The sequence below is a fragment of the Rhineura floridana genome, chromosome 1, assembly GCF_030035675.1.
Source record: "Rhineura floridana isolate rRhiFlo1 chromosome 1, rRhiFlo1.hap2, whole genome shotgun sequence".
NCBI classification, from domain to species: Eukaryota; Metazoa; Chordata; class Lepidosauria; order Squamata; family Rhineuridae; genus Rhineura; species Rhineura floridana.
The window spans coordinates 236234159-236254314 of record NC_084480.1 but is presented as its reverse complement, the minus strand read 5'-3'; the positions used below and the strand labels follow the sequence as shown (position 1 = coordinate 236254314).

The window sequence follows — 20156 nt, the reverse complement described above, 5'->3', positions numbered from 1 at the left end:
CTCTTGAATTTGAGTTCTGATTTTAAAACTGGGAACATGTTTCTGTGTTTGCTGTTTGATCCCATACACTACATATTTCAAATCTAAATTTTCACAATAACAAATTCTTGGAAATTTTGTCTTCTATGTTGTACTTGGTTCTGTGACTAATAGTTGAACTAGAAACTCCCAATCCCACCAGAATGCTTTTTGGTTGAAGAACTGGAGAAGAAATTCACTTAGAATAAAATAAAACCTAAATATCTATTACTAGCTCTTTTCTGATGGAGATCTCATTGATTGATGAAACCTTCAGACTTATGCTGGAGAATGAAGTGGCAGAATGCTAAGGTGATGAAACAGAACAACTTTAGACAGGAGGAGGATGCCACTTTTCAGTGCTACCCCATGTTAACCCTCTCCTTGAGAAAACATTGCAAATAGAAAATTAGTACATCAAAGGTAAAAGCTCTAGCTAGGACTTACCTTGTGCTAGTTTTCTACTTACAGGGAGTTAACATAGGTGAGATGCAAAAGTGCTATCTTCCACCTGTAGTCTAATATAGCATAATTCATTTTACCACTTCAGCATTCTATCCCTACACACACATTTCACTGTTACGTGTAGAGCTGGACTGAAGGAGACCATTGTTATCCTGCATCAATTAATAGTAACAATCTATTTAGTAATATATAAGATAATCTGTATTTGGTCAGGTCACAAAATATGCACCTATATGATGTTGATCAAAATTTAGCTAATAACTCAGGGAGCTAGAGAGCATGATAACTGCTAAAGAAGCCTACCCAGTTCCTTTTAAATTTTGATAAATCCTTAGAACTAGTTTTGCCACACATGTACTTGCACTCTAGAAGAACAACCTCCATTTCAGGAGGTCTTCAAAGATGCCACTGTGTTAGCTGTTCCTCACTTTCTGATAACAAATCAGTTACATTTACTGGTGTATATAACTGCCCACCAAATCTTGGCTCACACTAGGTCTGTGGGCACACTTGTCGCTTCAAAAGCAGCAAGAATGTTTTTTTCTGGCTGCGTTTTGAAGTGACTCTGCCCTCGGTTGGACACACCTCTCTTCCCCACTGCTGACTTCAGACCTTTCCGGACCACCCACAGCAAAGCATTGGGCCAATTACTGTCTCTGCTTAAGCCTACAGCAAAGTGTTTCCATTGGCCACACCTGGAGGGACAACAGGTTGATCTACCAATCAGTTGCAAAATCTGTCTGAAGCTAAATTTTAAAAAAGCACTTGAGCGAATCCAACCAGGTTTTAGAGTTAAAAGGTGCAGAGGGTGACTAGCATCGTGTGCCCCCGTTTTCAGAAAATAAGAGGTGGAGACACTGGACCGGCACAACAGGAAGTGTGTCTCTACCCTGAATGTCACTGTTCAGTTACACCACTGAAGTTTTGAGCATTTCTCTTTCTCTCAATTTGAAAAGGAAACCCTAAAAAGAACAATTTTATTGTGCATTCAAAGCCAATATAATAGTAATGTTTGACTAACTGAGCAGTTCTTTGTCTTTAGCCCTGACTGTGGCTGTACTACAAAAATAAGCATGGAGAAGTTTTGTTGCTAAGTTACATGTAGTGGCGCTTCTGACTGAACTGTGATAAAACAACATATAAAATAATTGTCAACACAAAAGATACCAAGAAAGTGAATTATAAAAGCCTGCTAGACCTATGGAAGAATTAATTTTGGAAGGAATCTTAAGATCTACTTTTGTATTTATTTTTTTTGTCATTCCAGCAAGATGATCAATTTCCTAAGCTATACCTGAAAGGATTGCCTAGAAGTCACTGCCTGAGGAACACTGTTGCTTGCAGTATATGATGGTGCTTGATTTCTCGCCACTTGAAGAAAAAGAAGCTTATAGTTGCAGCCAGTGCTTGAAGTGGGGCGGGGGAGGAAATAGGGGTTTTTCATTTCAAACTAGGCTAGGCTCGATTACATCTATTGAAATAACTGGGATGATTTTAGATCCTCTTGAAAATAAATGAGATGACATTCAAATACTGGCGGCAATTCAGGTGTTTTGTTCAGAATAATTTAGTAATGGCCCGTGAAAGATACTTTTTTTTAAATCCAATATTTATTTAATACACTGTGATAATGTCTTGCTGAATGCTCCTAAGGAAATGGGCAGAGGATCTGCACTGTGTGGAATCTCTTTGCCCAGAAGCATTATTTTACATATTATTAATATGTAAAATAATGCTGTTATGAGTCATCCCTAACCATTAATGAAAAATGAGTGACCCACTTATAAACCAGCCATGCCATTTTCCTTTACATTCTGCCTCTGGATAAGATTTCTGTCGATGTGCAAATTGTCAGCTCTTCACTGAGACAGCAGTGTCGGTGGGGGTGCAGGCAGGGCTGGAGATTCCTTGGTAATTGCCAGGCCGTAAGTCCTCAGCCGGCAGCTTGGCTATAAATCTGCCAGGCTAGCAAGGAGGAAGCAAGATAAGGGCAGAGGCCGTTCAAAGCTTACGTGCCAAGCCAGAAATCCAGAAGAGATGTCAGTGAAGGTCCGGGTCTAGTTTGCCGAGAGATCAGTCCAAGTCAAGGTTCAGGGGATAAGCAGACACACAGTGGTCACGCCTGACGTTGTAGTCAGCAACAAGCTGAACCCAAGGTTTGACTTTTAAGGAGCAGGTTTGTCAGCAGGTGTGAGCCCTCAGCGTTTTGGCCTTCAGTGGACAGGCCTGCCCCTCTTCTGTCTGACCTTCTGCTGTCTACGTTCTGCAGGTGACGGGGGAGTATCCTGTTCACTGGCTGCGTCTGGCTGAAGGGCTTCAGCTGTGTCTGGGGTGCTCTGCAGCTGAGGGGGAGAAGGAGCTGGGTTCTCAGGAGTTTCCTCCATTTCTCCTTCTGGGTCTGCTGCTTCTGGGTCTGCTGCTGTTACTCCCGAGTCATCCTCGTCTGATGAGTCCTCTGAGAGGGCGATGACACAAATCTGTTAAAGTTGACATATGCTTAAGCAAACAGCAAGAAAAGAACATTCTCTTTCAAATGAGCTCAGAATGGTCCTTGACTGAAAAAAAAGAATTTTACACTAAAATTCTTTCCCTGTTGTACTATACCACTTCAGATTATTATCTTGCCTTTTTTTATAAGTGCAGTTTGATTTGACTTCTCAGCTGGGATAAGGGTCTCATCTTCTTCACTCAGCAGTACTACTGGTTGCTCTGAAATGTATACTTTGCATGTGTAATTTATGGAGAAAATTATCAATGATTCTTGTTTCCCATTTAACAGCCAAGGGCCCCTTCCCTGAAACTCATGTGAAAGGGACCTCAGAGTTACGTGTTGTTGCGACTCCTTTCCTTTCAAAAACCTTAGAGAGACTTTACATTTTGTGCTCAATCATGTTTGCCATGTACCAGTGTTCTCATAGAAAGTGTGTGAAGGGAAGGGCAGACACATGTTTCAAAACATGCAGTGAATGCTAGGAAATTGTGGATGACCACAACAACTAGCACATACCTACTGTGCTATTGCCAAGAGAGTCATATTTAGTGTTTCCCCAGCACCTTGACTCAAAAGGTCTCCATTTTGCCTGGGAAGGTAAGTTAGCACAGGGCTGGTTAAAAGGCACCAAATGGACCCTGGTGGGATAGGGAAACGGTTGTCTTCCAGGTTTGTTGAACTCCAACTCCCATTAGCCCCAGCCAGCATGACCAGGGATGGTGAGAGTTGTAGTCCAGCAACATCTGGAGGGTTACAGACGTTCCCTGTCCCTGCAAAGGCATGGACAAAAAAAATGTCTTCACCCTCGATTCAGCAGGCATGAGACTTCTGGGAAATGGTAATATCCTATCTCCACCTGCTTCCAATCTAATTAAAGCCTCTACAGCCCACCTGATTATTCATTTCCTAGACCCCAAGAAGGGAAAGGCACCGTGCAAGAAAATGCCATACTTGCCTAAAAAGCTACTCACCTACAAACTCCTTTCTTTTTCATGTGTTTGGGAAATAGCCTCCCAGTGGAGTTTGGATGCCAAAAAGATGGCGGTGTGGTCTGGGAGATCGGCAACCTCTCTTATATTTGCTGAAGTTTGAGAGATAGACACCCCACCCTGGGGATGTTGGGATACTTATAAAGAGGGGATGCCTTTAGATGTCACCCGAACCTATTATTTGGATTGTGGAAAAAAAACTTTTCTTGAAGGAAAGAAGCAAAATTTGGGAGCTCTGCAAGTGGAAATACAGAAGGTAACGAGGTCACTTATTGTTAAGAGGAAAAGGTGTCCCGATGGAGGAGAAAGGGGGGTGCCAAAGGATATTGTAGCAATCATGAAGGAAGAAGTTAAATTGCAGTTTCAGGAAATAATGAAGGAGCTTGTGGATAGTTGGTCCTTGGTTGGAGGAGAAGCTGTGTGTTGAGTTTGAGAATGGAAAGGACTGAGTCAAAGGTGGATCAGAAGGGGGGGAAATGGAGGAGCAGGGAGAGGCTTTAAAATATCTATAAAAAGAGCAGATGGACATAAAATTAAAGTTGGCCTCCCTGGACCTTGCCTCTTCTGTGAAGCCTTCAGTGCCAAGTCTATAATTGCCTGGACCTTTTCTTGGTTTCTCTTTCTCAGCATTCCCGAGATGTGTTCCTTTTCCTCTCTGGTCCCTAATTTTTCTGATCCTTCCCTTTCTCTTCCCCAAGCTCCTAAAAGGTGACTCTTGCATCCTGGAATAACTGTCCCTTCTCCTGCATCGAGCCTAAGTGGAAGGATAGATCATAATTCCCTTTCTCCTCTCTAACCCCATCAGGCTGCCTCAGTAGGAAAGGAAGCAGGTCTCATCCCATCAGCTTCGCTGGAAGACCAGCTCCATCCGGCACCTCCTACCCCTGAACTGTCTCTATGTCAGCTGGTCATTATTAGAACTACTATTTAAGAACTGGTGCCTGAGTCTGCTTCCCCCCCTCTCCCCTCCCCTCTCCCTTTTCCCTTGTTTGTGGAGTTTTTTAGATGGTTTTTTTTAGAGTATAAGCAAGGGTGGTCATCTTTTAATTGATTGTATGTAAGCCACTCTGGGAGCCTTTTTGGCTAAAAAGCAGGGTACAAATGCTATAAATAAATCCTATTTTCCTACCTGCTTCTCAGCTCTGCTGTAACTATATTCCCCCCCCTCCATTTCTGGGAAAGCAACATAGTTAACCTGTTAGTTTTTGGAAGTATTTTCCATGGCTTCTTTTGTACCTTGTGAGAGCACTCCTACCCAGACTAAACAATCTGAATGTTATCCATGCTTGGCTTCTTTGTATTTTTGTTAGCTGTGCTAGTTGGACTTGGCTCCATCAGACTGAAATCAGGCTGTCTTCTGATGGAAAGGGGCCAAGGTTCTATTGGGAAGAGGTTTTTCCCCCATACCACATCATTCGACCGAAATTCCCCCAAACAGTTGTTCTCCAGGACGACGTATTCCCCAAACACAATGTAGTGCGCACATGTGTTTAGAGACAGTGAGCAAGGGTGGTAATGCATCTCATATACAAAATACTTCAAACTTGAATAGTTTCCAAATACTTATGTGAATAAAACCCCTCCTCAAAGATGCTTCAGTGATGTAATATCTAGGAAGTTATTACAGTGCTCCTTACCAGTTATTGTAAAAAGGATAAAGTTAATCTGAAAGCTCTACACCTTTAAAAAAAAGCAAACAATAATATAGAACTTAATGTTGTGAAAGGCACTTTTAGATGTAGCTGCAATGTGTTTTTAAAAGAACTATGCCTATGGGTAAGTGAATCACTAACTGGATGCTGTTGGGAATTGTTCATAACTGCAATCACCTGGACATGTTTGACTTACGTTACTAAATATAATGAAGCGAATAATACTGAAGGTATAACATATTTCACAGTATACACACCCCTTAGCAGCATGATGGGTATGACAGTGCTTTTGTTTCCTGCTTGTGTAGTCTTATCCTTCCAGATGGTCTAGTCATAGAAACTGTAGAGATGTCCATATTCTACTTAATTGTAAGTTAGCATACAGAGAAATAGAGAGGGAGAAACTATTTTTAATATATAGAAATTTTAGACTGTTCTGAATACAGCTTGAATAACTCCTGCACAGTATCTGGAACTGTCATCAATATCATTATCACCATTATCTTATCATCAGAAATATAGCAACATAGGAAGCTATCATAAACAGAGTCAGACCTTTGGTCCATGTACTTCGGTACTGTCTACACTGACTGGCAATGGCTTTCCAGGGTTTCAGGCAGGGATCTTTTTCCAGCCGTTCCTGGAAATGTCAGGGCCTGAACCTGGGACTGTCTGCATGCAAAGCAAATGCTCTTCTGCTGAGCTGTAGCCCATTCCTACTAACATCACCCCCCAATCTTTACTCCACTGTGCTCCAGTAGCATTGTTGAATCTCATTCCATTACAACAACTATTATTATTACTAGATTTCTTAGTCGCTTGATACCTGAAGGTCCCCAAGAGACTTACACAATGTTAAATAAAAACAAAACACACTGTAAAACATAACAATAAACAAAAACAAAACAATAGCATTCCCACACAGCCACAGGAAGGTTTGGCAGTGCATTAAAACAAAGCAAAAGGATAGTGTGTGTGTTTAACTACTGATTCTTGAATAAGAACTCTTCCCATCTGTCCAATTTTCAGAGGGGTGGCCCTGTTAGTCTATTGTAGCAAGAACAACAACTCTTTGTTAAGAACATCAGAAGAGCCTAATGGATCAAGCCAGTGGTCCATCTAGTCCAACATCCTATTCTCACAGTAGCCAGCAAGATGCCTGTGGGAAGCCTGAAATCAGAACTTCTCTTTCTCCTCCGGTTTCCAGCAACTGGTATTCAGACCATACAGCCTCTGACAGTGGTGGTAGAACATAGCCAACATGGTTGTCTTTCCTCTGTCTAATATATATCTCAATTACTTGGTATGAATGTAACACTAAGACTTAGTGGCTAAGCCAAACCATGGCTTAGGACGAAAGTGTGGGCAAGTTCCTGGAGAGAAGACCATGGCTGGTTTATTCCTCCTCTGTTCCTCCTGCTGATGTGTGCTAAGCCATAGCTTGGCTTAGTGCTGAGATTCCCAAATTGCGGTCCACAAGATTCATTCAGGTGGTCCATGGCATTCCACATTAAATATTCAAATTGGTTTTTAATTGTGCATTTATTTTATTTATTGAAATTTGCATGGAATGCAAATTATAATACAACAAAATACAATATAGGAAATAAAAAGTAATAAAAACACAAAAATCATAAAGCATCTGGCACAATGCATTGCTACAACAGACAGAAAAATCCCTAGGTGATCCACAAAGACTATCAGGTGGTTCATGGGGGGGGTAAGGTTGGGATCACTGGCTTAGCATGTCTCCTCTAGACAAACCACACACAGTAAATCAAGAAAACCTAGGTACAACTCATGGTTTCTCAGGAGTGAGAAAAGCCATGAACCTGGGTTCAGATGCTGAGCCAGACAATGGCTTAGCATGCAAGAGGCCTGGAAGAGGAGCAAAGCTGTCATGATCTCCTAAGAACCCACACGTTTGTGCTAAGTCATGGTTTGACTTAGAATTATGTGTAAACTGGGTCAATGAATGATCTACAACTGCCTTTCCCAACCTTTGGGTCCCAAAGTGTTGCTGGATTACAGTTCCCATAATTCCTGACCATTGGCCATGCTGGCTTGGGCTCATGGGAGCTATAGTCCAGCAACATCTAGGGATCCAAAGGTTGGTAAAGGCTGGTCTACAGTATCTAGGCCATGTTTAGAATCCTTAACAAACAGTAGTATAGTGGCAAATTCAGAAGTGCAGGATGCCTTCATGATAGTCACACCAGGCCCCCTCATGTTGTCATACCACCTTCTAAGGTTATACAATTAAATGAGCTTTCAGTCTCTTACTTTGTTTGAATACTTTCCCTTAGTGATGCATTGCATCGATCTATGCAGATCTCTGTGTTGCCTTTTAGCTAGATCTACTATTTTCTGTGCATGTACATGAGCAAATATACTAAGATGCTGTAAGGTAAGGAACTTCCTTTGCTGAGTTTCCCTTCTTCGTAGTCATATTAAAATTCAGAGTAACTGCATTTGGGCAGAGCTTATTAGTTTTAGGAGGAAACTTAAGCATGGAAATACCTGATCCTAACCTCTGGAGTTGGCTGCAAAACAAACACAAACACACACAAGCATATTCATTTGCATTTCACCATACCATGCATGACACACATATATAGATCATCATTAAAAGCTGAAACACCATCACTCACACACATTTTCTTCCCCCCCCCCAACATATTTTTCTGTCTCCCTAGTCCTTCCCTACTACTCCTGGCTTTGGGCTGGGACAAAACCATTCATCTTCTCCCTCCCCTTTTTTACTGCTGGGTTGAAAATAAGATCCTTGTAAACAAGCAGACTGGAGGCTGTGCAGCAGAGAGAGTGCCCCCTTAACCACAAGTTTTCCCTTCCCTTCCCTTCTTCACTTTCTCATACTTGCTTGCTCTTTGTTGTCATCTCCACACTCCTCAGTCCTTCCCATGCATACCTTCTTCCACATTTGTCCCTAGGAGCCATCAGCATGAAAGATGAATGTGTTAACTACTGAGAAGAGTCTTCTCAGCAGTACTGTAGTGGCAAATTCAGAAGTCCAGGATCCCTTTATGACAGTCACAGCCACACCCCCTTCTAAAATTATGCAGCCTTCTACATGCATGAAAGGGGAGTGTGTTAGCTTCCGAGAAGCACCTTCTCAGTGGCTGACTTACCTCCTTTCACTCTGATTTGCTCCAATTAGCAGGAAAGGATACTGGAGACAGGGACCCTGCTCACAAAAGAAGGGGTCTAAGTCCCCTCTCCAGACCTGGGATGACTACATTCCTGTTAGCAAATATCAGCCTGTTGTTTGTTGACTTTGGGCTAAATACCAGCTTTTCTCCAAACAACTTGTTTCTGTATGGTGCAATAAGACCTGCAGCAGCAGTTAGAATTTCCAAGAAGCTGGGGAAGATGCCTCACCATCGTTGCCTTTCCCAGCATTTCCTTTTTTGCCCCTGTTGATCTCCTCTGGAAGAGAGGGGGAACCAGCTGTACCATCTAACCTGGTGACAGGACCCCTCCCCTCTGAACTGTATTGAAGCCAGGCTTTGCTGAGGCTCCTTGGAATGCAGTAAGTAACCTGCACCTGGAACTCTATTGTCTATTCACTTTCTTGCTTTGAATTTTAAGTCTAGACTGTTTCTTTTGTAATATGATTTATTCTGTGTTTGCTAAATTGTTAGTTTTTGTCTTACTTAAATTTATTGTTGCTTTTTCTGAATTGACTTCTCTTCCCTACCCCAGTGCTTTGTGTTTTAAAATTTTGAATGTGTGTTGTAAGCTACTTTGGGCACAGCTTGCTGTGGAAAGATGGCATCTCAATAAACGATTGTTTATAGCAGTTTTATAGCAGTTAGTATGATCAAACTGGAGAATATAACTTCATATCTGGATTTAATGGATAGCATATGTAATAAGCCTCTTTTGTTGTCCAACTTAAATATGTTTGAAAAGCCTTGCTGTACTCTTTGCACACATAAAGTTGCAATGTCACATTTGTCTTGTAGTTGTTGAAGAAAGCATTTTCCTCAATAATAATGTGCATCTTTTACAGCAAGTGTTCTGAAAGTGTGAAATGCACTTCCTTCGGGGTGTGGGGGTGTGCGTTAAGCTGATGGATGTTGGAGCATGCCTACAATAGCAGAGACAGCAGCTGTGCAGTGGCTGAGGCCAAAAGCACAAGGGAAAAGGTTGTTCCTTCATTTTGGGTTTTTAAAGACCCCGACACCAGATCTGGTTGAAAAAGAACTCTCCTCCTCCTCTTTGTCTCCTATCTAGCTCACTCTATTTTAGAACGAGTTAGATTGCAAAATACATGAAACAAAGCTCAAAATTAAAAAAAAAGTTGTCATTTTCAAAGAAATAGCATTCCTCTAAAAATATTAATACTGTGTTGCAGCCGTCTAAGTTTTACTCAGAGTAAACCTATTGAAATTAATGGGCCTAAGTTAGTCATTCCCATTAATTTCAGTGGGTGCACCTGAGTAGGATCAACGTTAGATACAATCCATTGCTTCTTTACAACCATGTGAGGTTGCATGTGGCCTAGTCCTACCTTAGACATTCTAAAGGCTCCATAGGATGTCAGAGTCATCCTGAATGTTTTTATAATAGTTTATATTCTGCTGAAAGCATCAGGACTAAGGCTGAAATCCAATACATTTCTACTCAGAAGTAAGCTCCATTGGGTTTAATGACTTACTCCCAGGTAAATGTGTATTGGATTTCAGCCTAACTCATTTAAGAAAAATGTTGCTTCCTGTGAAATTCAAATGTTAATGAAGGCAGAGTCTTTGGTTCTCTGTTGCTTTGGGCCAGGATTTCAGTAGGAGATAGGAATGTTACCTGACATCTGCTTACCTTTTTTTTGCCTTTTCATTTACTACTCATTAACATTGAAACATTCCAAGAAAATACAGATTGATGAATCAGAATATTGTTAATTTGCTGTAGGAAATGCATTTTGGATAGATTTTTTTTTTTTAGCTTGGCAAACATTATATTTGTGTGTTGTAAAGCATGGCTAGTAGAAAGGCTCTTTTCTTCTCTTTATTGAATCAATGGACCTTTTCGAGAATGTTCCTGGCTTAATAAATCAGAGTTTTTAAAGCTGGGAATAATAATTGGCCGACGTACTTGCCCTGTCCCTCCCCAACCACCTCATTTTGTTCACTGGCTTCAGCTCATCAATCCTGCTATTTTTCATCTACAGTTTCCTGTTACCCCAAACTAGGTAACTGTGATTTAATGTCAGTTTACAGTTGAATCCAGGTTTAGTAAACCAGTTCTCTGTAATGAATGTAACAGGGAACTGTAGCTAAAACAGACCAGGACTGAAGTGCCATAGTCAGAGTGCGAAATGAGTAGGCAAGGGGAGAGCTCATTCCTGGCTTAAACTATGATTCATTAGAATAGAAATTTTATGTATGAAGCGGGCCAACTTCTTTTGTAATACAGGCAGGGGATTTCAGGATCAACATGCAGTGTCATTTATCTAAGTACCGAGTGCTGGCAGTGGTCTTTGAACTCCACTCAATTTTGCACAGCAATGGTAATAACCGACCTGCTTTGTGTATGGTCATTTTTTGGGATTCAGCAAGATGAGTTAGAATCCTTTAATTGTAAAGGCCTTGAAAGCTCTGCTCTTGCATATGATCTGTGTTTCTAATAAGCACTCTTGGCTTAATATACCCATTATGCTATGGCAAATACTTCTGTTTTCACCTGTCTGCATAACCCTATATCCCAAATGGCTATGTTAGAACAGTGGTTCCCAACCTTTATGCCTACAGGACCCTTTGTAAGCTCAAAAAAATTTGTGACCCCTCCCCATGCTAATTGTGATTTTAGTCTTTGTTAATTGAAAAAATGGTGCGTGGCAAAATCACATCTCCAAATATCCCTTTCCATAAAAAGGTCCCTGCAGACAGTGAGGTGTTGCTTTCTTTTCTTAATGCAAAGGTCCAATCAAATTGGTATCCCCTTGTCCCCCACACACATAGTCTGAAGATGTACAGTCCTATCTCCCAACACCAGTGGGTTACAGTGTTGGACTAAGAACCAGGTTCAAACCCCAACCAGCCATGAAGCCCACTGGGTGACCTTGGATCAGATACAGTCTCTTAGCCTGACCTTTCTCACAGGGTCTGTGTAAGGATAAAATGGAAAGGGGGGACTATGTGCACCACCTTGAGCAACTTGGTGGGATATAAATCCAATAATAATTAAATAAATACATTTCAGCTGCAGTATGTGGACCCCAGCCTCAGCCAACCTGCTGAGCTTTTTGAAAATAATAATAGTAAAGAAGCACCAATGTGACAGTGGTGGGGATGCTAGATTGTGAAGACAAAAGGGTGAATAGATTGAGGAGGGAAGTCAGTGCTTACACCTCTCTACCTGACTATCTTCCCTCTTTGATGACTTGTAACGCTTTTGATTTTCAGTCTTGCATTTTCCTGACTCTTTCTACATTCGCTGGGCCTCCTTCTTTAGTCCTTCTTATGTTTTCTACTGTGATTTTGTTCTTATGTTCAGTTCTGAAGTGGTAGAAATGGAGTGAACTCCTTCAGATGGTGTGTGGCAAAATCACATCTCCAAATGTCCCTTTCCATTACAAGCTCCCTGCAGACGGAAGCCCAGAATCATGAATTGCATTAGAAACTCCCTGATGTGCTAATCTTCTATCTGCAGGGAGATGTTGCATTCAAGGGTCCAAACAAATTGATATCCCCCTTCTCACCCACCCACACAGTTTGAAGGTGTACAGTCCTGTCTCCCAACACCAGTGGGTGACAGTGTTGAGCTTTTTTAAAAAAATAAAGAAGCAGCAATGTGGTGGTGATAGGGATGCTAGTTTGTTCATTGCAGACAACAAGGTGGATGGATTAATTTGGGCGGTTAGTACTTTTAGGCCTTGGAATGATCATCAGAACTGATGACTTGGTTAGCATGCATTTGGGGAATGAGAGCGGAACAGAAGACAGGTCAGTACGCACCAACACACCTACTCGTCCTGCAAGCATCTGCAGTGTGCATTTGGGCATGTTGGGGGGGGAGCCCTCAACTGCCACAACATCTTGGAGGGAGAGATTGGGGGGTAGAGTGTAGGTGGAAGAAAGGGGAAATGTTGGCACACACACTTAGCCTCATAGATGGGGGGCTTTCTTACTGCTCCTTGGTTCTGTCTGGGCTGAAGGCGAGATCTTCCCCAAGATTTCTTTGCAGCCCCCTTGAGGGGGGTGTCACAGCCCCCAGGTTGAAAACCACTGCATTAGAACATTAGGAAATTGGATTCTTGCTAATGTGGATGTGTCTTTGTCATCTTGTGCTGCCAGCTCTGTATCTGTATCTCTTTGTTGTGTTATGTGTTGTAACCTAGCCTACCTCACAAGCTTACATTTTTCTTTTCTTGGGAGAGCACTGCTTTGAAGTATCCTTACAGTACCAAACTATGAAGGTTGCCTTGGCTGTGAGCCCTGCACAGACCTCTTGGCCCTGGGCTTCAAACTTTAGCCTGTCTGAGAGTTTGGTTTGGGTATTTCAAACATTTTAAATCTGAATTAAGCATATGCAAGTGTGAGTTTTGCTTTGTGGGGTCGGACTTGACTTCAACTAAACTTGCCAGTCAATACTTCAACTGTGCTTGTTAGCACTATTTTCATTCCTTTCAGCAGATTCTAGTTAACCTCTGAGAAAGAAATCAGAGCCTAAAGCAAGCTAAGGATTTGTACTCTCAGGTCAGCAACCTTGTAAATGAGCTCTCTGTCCTATGGTTTCTCTTGGAATTTGTTGATTGCTTTGCATGATGTATTCCGCAGCATGCAAGGGGTGTGAATAACCTCTTCCTTCAAACAGTAAACATGGTCTACCATCTCCCTTTGATGAATGTTCACATTTTCCCAGTCTTGCAAATAAATTAGTTTTATTTTTACTCTTGCTTTTGAAGTATTTTACACATATATTTGCTCCAGGCTTCCTTTATTCTCAATTCAATTTTATCCATTGGCTCCATTTGCCATGCTACCTACATTTTAAGTATGTTGTTTCCACCCTAACATGTTCAATAGTCTAACTTCCTTTTTAACAGCAGACACTGGGACTTCAATTCACGCGCACTATTATATGACAAACTGTGTAAGATGTGAATGTTTTGAGTTGTACAACTTGTGCACTCGTATTGAGTGCAAGGTAGGTACTTGCCATTCTGTTCTGTTCCTTCCTACTGTTTCTGAGCTCTGCATTGTTTAGTGTGGCAGTACAATAAAACTGACTGAAATCCGCATCTCCCAGTGTTTCTGCTCTCTGCTTGTGCTTCTGCGATTGCAGACGACTCACTTTCATTTGTGTTGTGCAGCAAATATAGCTAGAATAGCAAAGAAAGGCAACATAGCATCAGGCATTGCAGAAGCACTCATATGGGGTGGGGGATGGAAAGAGTGGATGCATAGCACATGCAAACTACAAAAAAGTAGGCAGCCCTGAAGTAATAAGTTCAGAAAAGAGTTTGGGTAAGGGAAAACCACAAAAATGATACTATATTAAAAAAAGGCTTTCAGAATATCTCTATTGCTATAAAGAGAAATATTTATTTATTTATTAGATTTATATCCCGCCCAGATGTGGTGACCTCTTTCACATAGCCAAAAAAGAAGAAAACATATAACTAGAAAAGATGGCAGATTTGTATAAAATTTGTTTATGCATAGATGCAAATTTAGAAACAATTTCTCTCATTTAAATACAATAAATCTTACTATAGTGGGTAAGACTGTGGCCGGGTGACCTTTGTCCTTGTTCAGGGCTTATCCACATTAGAACATTATTTAGCTGTTAATCCACTTTTCCCCCACCTGAAATAGACACTTGCATGTGTTTGGATTTGTATATGAGGAGCAACTTCAGTATTTCCTGTCCATGCCAGTAGGTGATCCCTTTTGTGTTTGTTCCAACCTTCTCATTTGTTGATTCTGTTATGCTGATTAAGTACCGGCAGGCCATGCTTTCCACCCACCCAGGAAGTGCCCAAAAGCACAGTCAAGCAACTGTAAATTTGCTTGTGCAGTTTTCTGATTTTGTGCAAATCTGAGGAATCAAAAGAAATATATATATAAGGCTATGCTCCCCTCTGTTCATTCAGGAGTGCCCTGCAAATAGTGATGAGCAGGACTGGGAAAAGAAACGAAAGCCATTGTAAATTCTCAGCATGCATTTTTCAGGTTGCTGTGCAATCACTGGTGCAGAAACGTGCAGTTTTCTAGTTTTGTGCAAAACTGGAGGAATTAAAAGGGAGAAAAAATCCTCCATTCAGGAGTGCACTGGAAAAGTAAAGAGAGCATTGAGGAAGTAGAGGGCATGGAAAGGGAGCAGCAGAAAGTATCAGATCGACCCACCCAAAAAACAACAAATAGTCTGCGTTCCTCAGTGGAGAGATTTGGAGCCCACTTCCCCCAATTTATCAGATTATTCCTGTATCGGGTAAACCCAAATTGGCAGGGTATGAAAAGCATCAAAATTGGTGTAGTTTGAGGGTAATATCATGTGGGCTACACAAATTAAATGGGGATGCAAACACAGTAAACTTCAATGCAGAGGACACGCCTGCTGTCCAGGTGCTCATTTTTGATGGGCAACTTCAAGGGCCCTCCTCTCTCTTCTTCCAGTTCTTTGTCTTTTAACTGCAGCTGGACTGGACCACCCTTAAAATAGAGACATGTCCTCTGTAAAGTTTGATACATGGCCACCCTCCTTACAGTCTAAAAATTAACACAGGAAACAGCAATAGAAGAGGAGGGAAGCGTAGGCAAAGGGGTAAACTGGAAAGCAACATACGGTGCTTTTAGTTACATGTGCTTAGGTTGACATACACAGGCTGAGCTATAGTAGGGCACGGGAAATAGGTGGCTGTGCCAAAGGCTTCAATGAGAAGGTGGGCTTCAAAGAGGGATTTGAAAGAAGTAAAAGAGATGGATAGGCAGCAACAACTTCATGTTCTCACTTCCCTCTGACTTTTTGCTGCTGTTTGCTCCCAGACAGACTTTTTTTTGGTGACAGGAAGAAAAACATGAACTGACCTGGGAGTTCATGCTGAGCCTGACAGAACTTGTAAGGAGACTGTCTCTTTGCCATCAGGGGGAAAATTCAAGGGCACCCTCTGAAGAGTCATCTCTTGTTTTGCTCACTGCTTTGGTGATAGCTCTTTGCCTTATAACACAGTGCCTTATTTGGCATCTGAGCTAGTTCTGCAAGCTTTCATTTTGAGGCCTTCATTTAGAAAATGTTTTCATTTTTAATGCAGAATACTTTACTCAGAAAACACTTTGGTTTGTACTTAGTGGTTTAGACAGGAGCATCCTGTATTTTTCTGCTTCCAGATTGCAATAAGATTTCTGTTATGAGTTGTTGGCATGAATAAAAGTGTTGGGTAAAATTATAAATTAAGTTAAGTAGAACATTGTATTTATTTATTTGATTTCATTTGTTAAAAATCCTGCCCAGGAAGTCAAAGCAGCATACCTGCTTTGCCTTCCTGTCATTTTATCCTCATCATAACCTTGTGAGGCATATCAGATTGAAAGATTGTGACTGGTCAGCATAATGGCTGAGAGGAGATTTTGAACATAGTTGCCACAGTCCTTGTTTGACATTCCAACCACTATTTTAATCACTGTGTGTTTTTGTATCTTTCAATCACATATATAATGCGATTTATAGTAATACCCCTGTTAACAAATCCTCCAGGAACAAAGCTCCTTTTAAGGAAGGTGTGTTTAAGGTTAAACTGACCAGCTTTCCTTTGCTATGGATAAACTTTCAAGCCTGTGCCTTTGCTTTAAGGTGAAACTGACGAGCCTATGTCTTTGCTTTGCTGTAGAAAAACTTTAAAGCCTGTGCCTTTGCTTTGCATTAAAGAGATCCTTTGCTTTCTCCCAGGGCAAGGGAGGGAGGGAAGGATCCAATATGATTTGGAGGGGGAGGAAGAGGGGAGGGGTGGGTGCCGGGTAGGCCCCCTTTAAAGCCCCTCTTGAAGCTGCCCCCACCATCTATGAATGGATGTAGGAAGCTATCCCTATTCATTCTATGTTATTCCTCCCTCTGGTACCAAAGTTTCTGTTAAAGAAGTAATGTCCAGGAATACATCTACTTTGTTAACTGAGGTATTACAGTACTTTATTAGCTTAAGTTAGTGAGATAGGCCTGATGTAAAAATGGAATCTGATCAGCCATATCAGTCCTTCATACAACAATGCCTTTCACTTGCCTCCTAACTATGCTTTCAGTTCCCACTGATTTCAGTAGGCAAGATGTGAGCACATGCCTCGCTTACATATGGAACTCAATGGGTCTTACAGTGTAATCTTATAATGCCTATTCAGAAGTAAAGACCCACTGAATTTTATTTATTTCATTTATTTATTATTGCATTTATATCCCACTTTTTCTCCAAAGAATTCAAGTGGTGTACATGGTTCTCCCCCTCCTAATTTAATTCCCACAACAACCCTGTGAGGTAGGTTAGGCTGAGAGGCAGTGACTGGCCCAAGGTCACCCAGTCTGCTTCATGGCTCAATGGGGATTTGAACCATGGTCTTCCAGGTCGTACTCCAAAACTCTAATCACTACACCACACTGGCTCTCTAATTTAATGGGAGCATAAAATTGTAGCCTTAATTGTGCTTAACTTTTTGCTGAGTATACCCCTGGTTTTTTCTGCTATTCTGGATTATTACTTCACATATATTGTTATGGGTTTGGTGGTTGAGATAGATGATTTCTATGAGTCCCCTTCCAGCCTCTGATTTGGAACCCTGAATCTGGAGGTGGGCTCTGCAGCTGAGAAACCTGCTCCACTGGTCAGATAAATCTCCTTTGTTAATCTAATAGAGTGGCCAGGTGGGCTGGGTCTGTCAAGTGCCCATTAACTGGCAAATGGGCCAGAGAGATCCTATTGTTATTGAAACTTTTCAGGAGAGCCCCCATCCCTCCTGGGGCCAAAGAGAGCCTTGTGTTTTGGGGCTTATCCAAACAGAGCAGGATAATCCACGGTTTCCATATACGGTTTGTCATCTGATAGTCCTCACTTTGCTCTTTCCGAATTAAAAAAAACGCTTTTTTGCACCCGCACACGCAACGGTAAGATCCCTACATTCTTTTTGCTTTTTCCAAGCTCCTCCTCTAAAACCTCCCCCTATCAACCAATTGGTCAGCAAAAAAATGATGTATGCTCCTCTCCCCCTTTACAACGAAGCACAATATGGCTGTAAAGGAGTTCTCGCCACAGAAGGAAAGGGAGAAGGAGGGGGGTGGTCGGTTTCAGCCTGCCTCCGGAAAGCTTTGTCAATTTCATTCTACTTGTGGGGTTTTTTGCTTCAAATCATTTCGCCACGGGAAGGAAAGGGAGAAGGAGGGGGGGTGACACGTTTCTTGCTTTTTTGGAAAAATAAGTGCAATTGCCAGCATGTGTATCTCCTTAAATATCCATAAAGGCAGAAAAGCATACATTCGTTTAAGTGTAATATCGCAAATACAAACAAGAAAGGGGCTGCTGGTCGGTTTCACGCCTGCCTCTGGAAAGCTTTGTCAATTTCATTCTACTGGCTGGGGTTTTTGTTTCAAATCATTTCGCTGCGGGAAGGAAAGGGAGAAGGGGGGGTGACACGTTTCTTGCTCTATGGTTCTCCAGTCTCTATGGTTCCGGACGGCGGGGACGCTGTAGCAAACCACTCATATGCAGGGCAGGGAATGCCAATTACTTTCAACGGGTAGAACTGGGGGCAGAAAAGCCCATGCGTCTCAATGGGTAGACCTGGCGTCACAACAGCCAATGCATTTCAGTGAGTAGATCTGGCATTTCAATGGGTAGACCTGGCGTCCAGAAAGTCTATGCATTTCAATGGGTAGACCAGGCCACCAGGTCTACCCATTTGAAGCCTGCTTGCTTTCTTGTTTGTATTTGCGATATTACACTTATGTATGCTTTTTTGCCTTTATGGAATGTATGCTTTTCTGCCTTTATGGATATTTAAGGAGATACACACGCTGGCAATTGCACTTATTTCTCCAAAAAAGCAAGAAACGTGTCACCCCCTCCTTCTCCCTTTCCTTCCCCCTGCAAAATGATTTGAAACAAAAACCCCAGCAAGTAGAATGAAATTGACAAAGCTTTCCAGAGGCAGGCATGAAACTGACCAGCAGCCCCTTTCTCACTTGCTGTGCATTGCAGATCTCACCCAGAGCAGCCGCCCAGTTTGCAGGCTGGCAAAAAATAAAATGCATCTGCACAGTAGTTGCAGACCCCACCAACACCCCCCATTGCGATGATTGGTTCAATTTTCCTGGGCTTATTCTCGCACATGCGCAAAAATGCAGATATGTGATTGGCTGGAATGAGAAGGGGCAAGGGGAAACGCCCAAGAACCACCCAGCTGTAAAGTCCACGGTATTGCATCCTACCTCCTGAAGGCACAGTGGATGATTCCCAATTTTAAACAGCAAATCACATTTTTGCCGGTATTGCAAGGAGCAGATTTAACCCGCGAAAATGCGTAACAGCGCGAGACGTCATTTGGACGACCGAAAAATAATGAACACACATAGTGGGGGTGTCACACATTTTGCAGTCATCTGGATGAGCCCCTAGATAGTTGGAGGAAAGGCTGGAAATGAGAGACATGCCGAGATGCCTGCCCTCTGTACAATGGCTTCAGGATGCCTCCTATAAGCCTGATGGAAAAGCAGGATCTATTGGACTGCTAATGCTTTGAACCCCTCCATCCTAAGCTCAGGTTGGAATGTGTGAAAATAAAAACCATATTTCCTAAAAAAAACACCACAGTGTCCGCTGACCTTCTTTTCAAGGAAACCAAACCCTGGGTAAGCATAGGGACCCCTGGAAGTCTCGCACCACTTGGAGATTGGGGTGGCACGCAACAATATAAATCAGTACATGTATATAAATCAGATAAGATAATTTCTTGATAAAACTAATTATTCTTTTGTACTTGGTCCTTTTTGTGCTGTAAAATTTTTTTTATTTTATTTTTGTCTTGACATAAGTTTCCCTTTCATTTTGAATACTGTATTTAGAATCCAAACAACTACTTTATATATCACAGAATCGCTTGTGGAACCTTGGGAAGTTTTCAAAAGTAGTTTGCTGTGTGGCACCCATTGGATATAGATAACTTTTAATACCTTGTGCAGTTCTTTTAATCCTGGTCTTCCAAGTTTGTGATGTACTAGATCCTGCATAATTCTTCAGATTGATTGTCTAAAACGTCTTCCCTTTATTTCTGCGCATAAGTGATCTGTTTCAGCAACAGCTTGACCCTGTAAATTTAGTTGCTCCAATGCCAAAAGTGGTTTCTGCCATGGCAACAGAGGCACAACCATCTATCTGTGTTCATTTTTCCCAATTTGATGTTACTGCATGAAGTACAGGTGCAAAGTTGCAGGTTCTTGGATTGCCTAATAGCTCTTAGAATACTGCATTAACAGTTGCTGCACTTGGGCAAAAATATCCTGGCAACAGTCATGCTCATCATGAAGCTTTAACTCTTAAAC

At 41.8% G+C, this 20156-nt stretch overlaps 1 protein-coding gene across 2 annotated transcripts in view; it reads left to right on the top strand.

Moving 5' to 3' along the window:
• Positions 1-20156, top strand: part of LDLRAD4 (low density lipoprotein receptor class A domain containing 4) — a 429669-nt gene that overhangs the window by 48538 nt on the left and 360975 nt on the right. Inside the window, exon 1 of one of the 2 annotated variants that reach the window (XM_061594732.1) lies at positions 8875-9165. The exons of the other annotated variant lie outside the window; for it this stretch is intronic. The gene's annotated coding sequence lies outside the window, so the exon portion shown is untranslated. Of the gene's footprint in view, positions 1-8874; positions 9166-20156 lie in introns of those variants that run through there. 2 annotated transcript variants of the gene reach the window in all.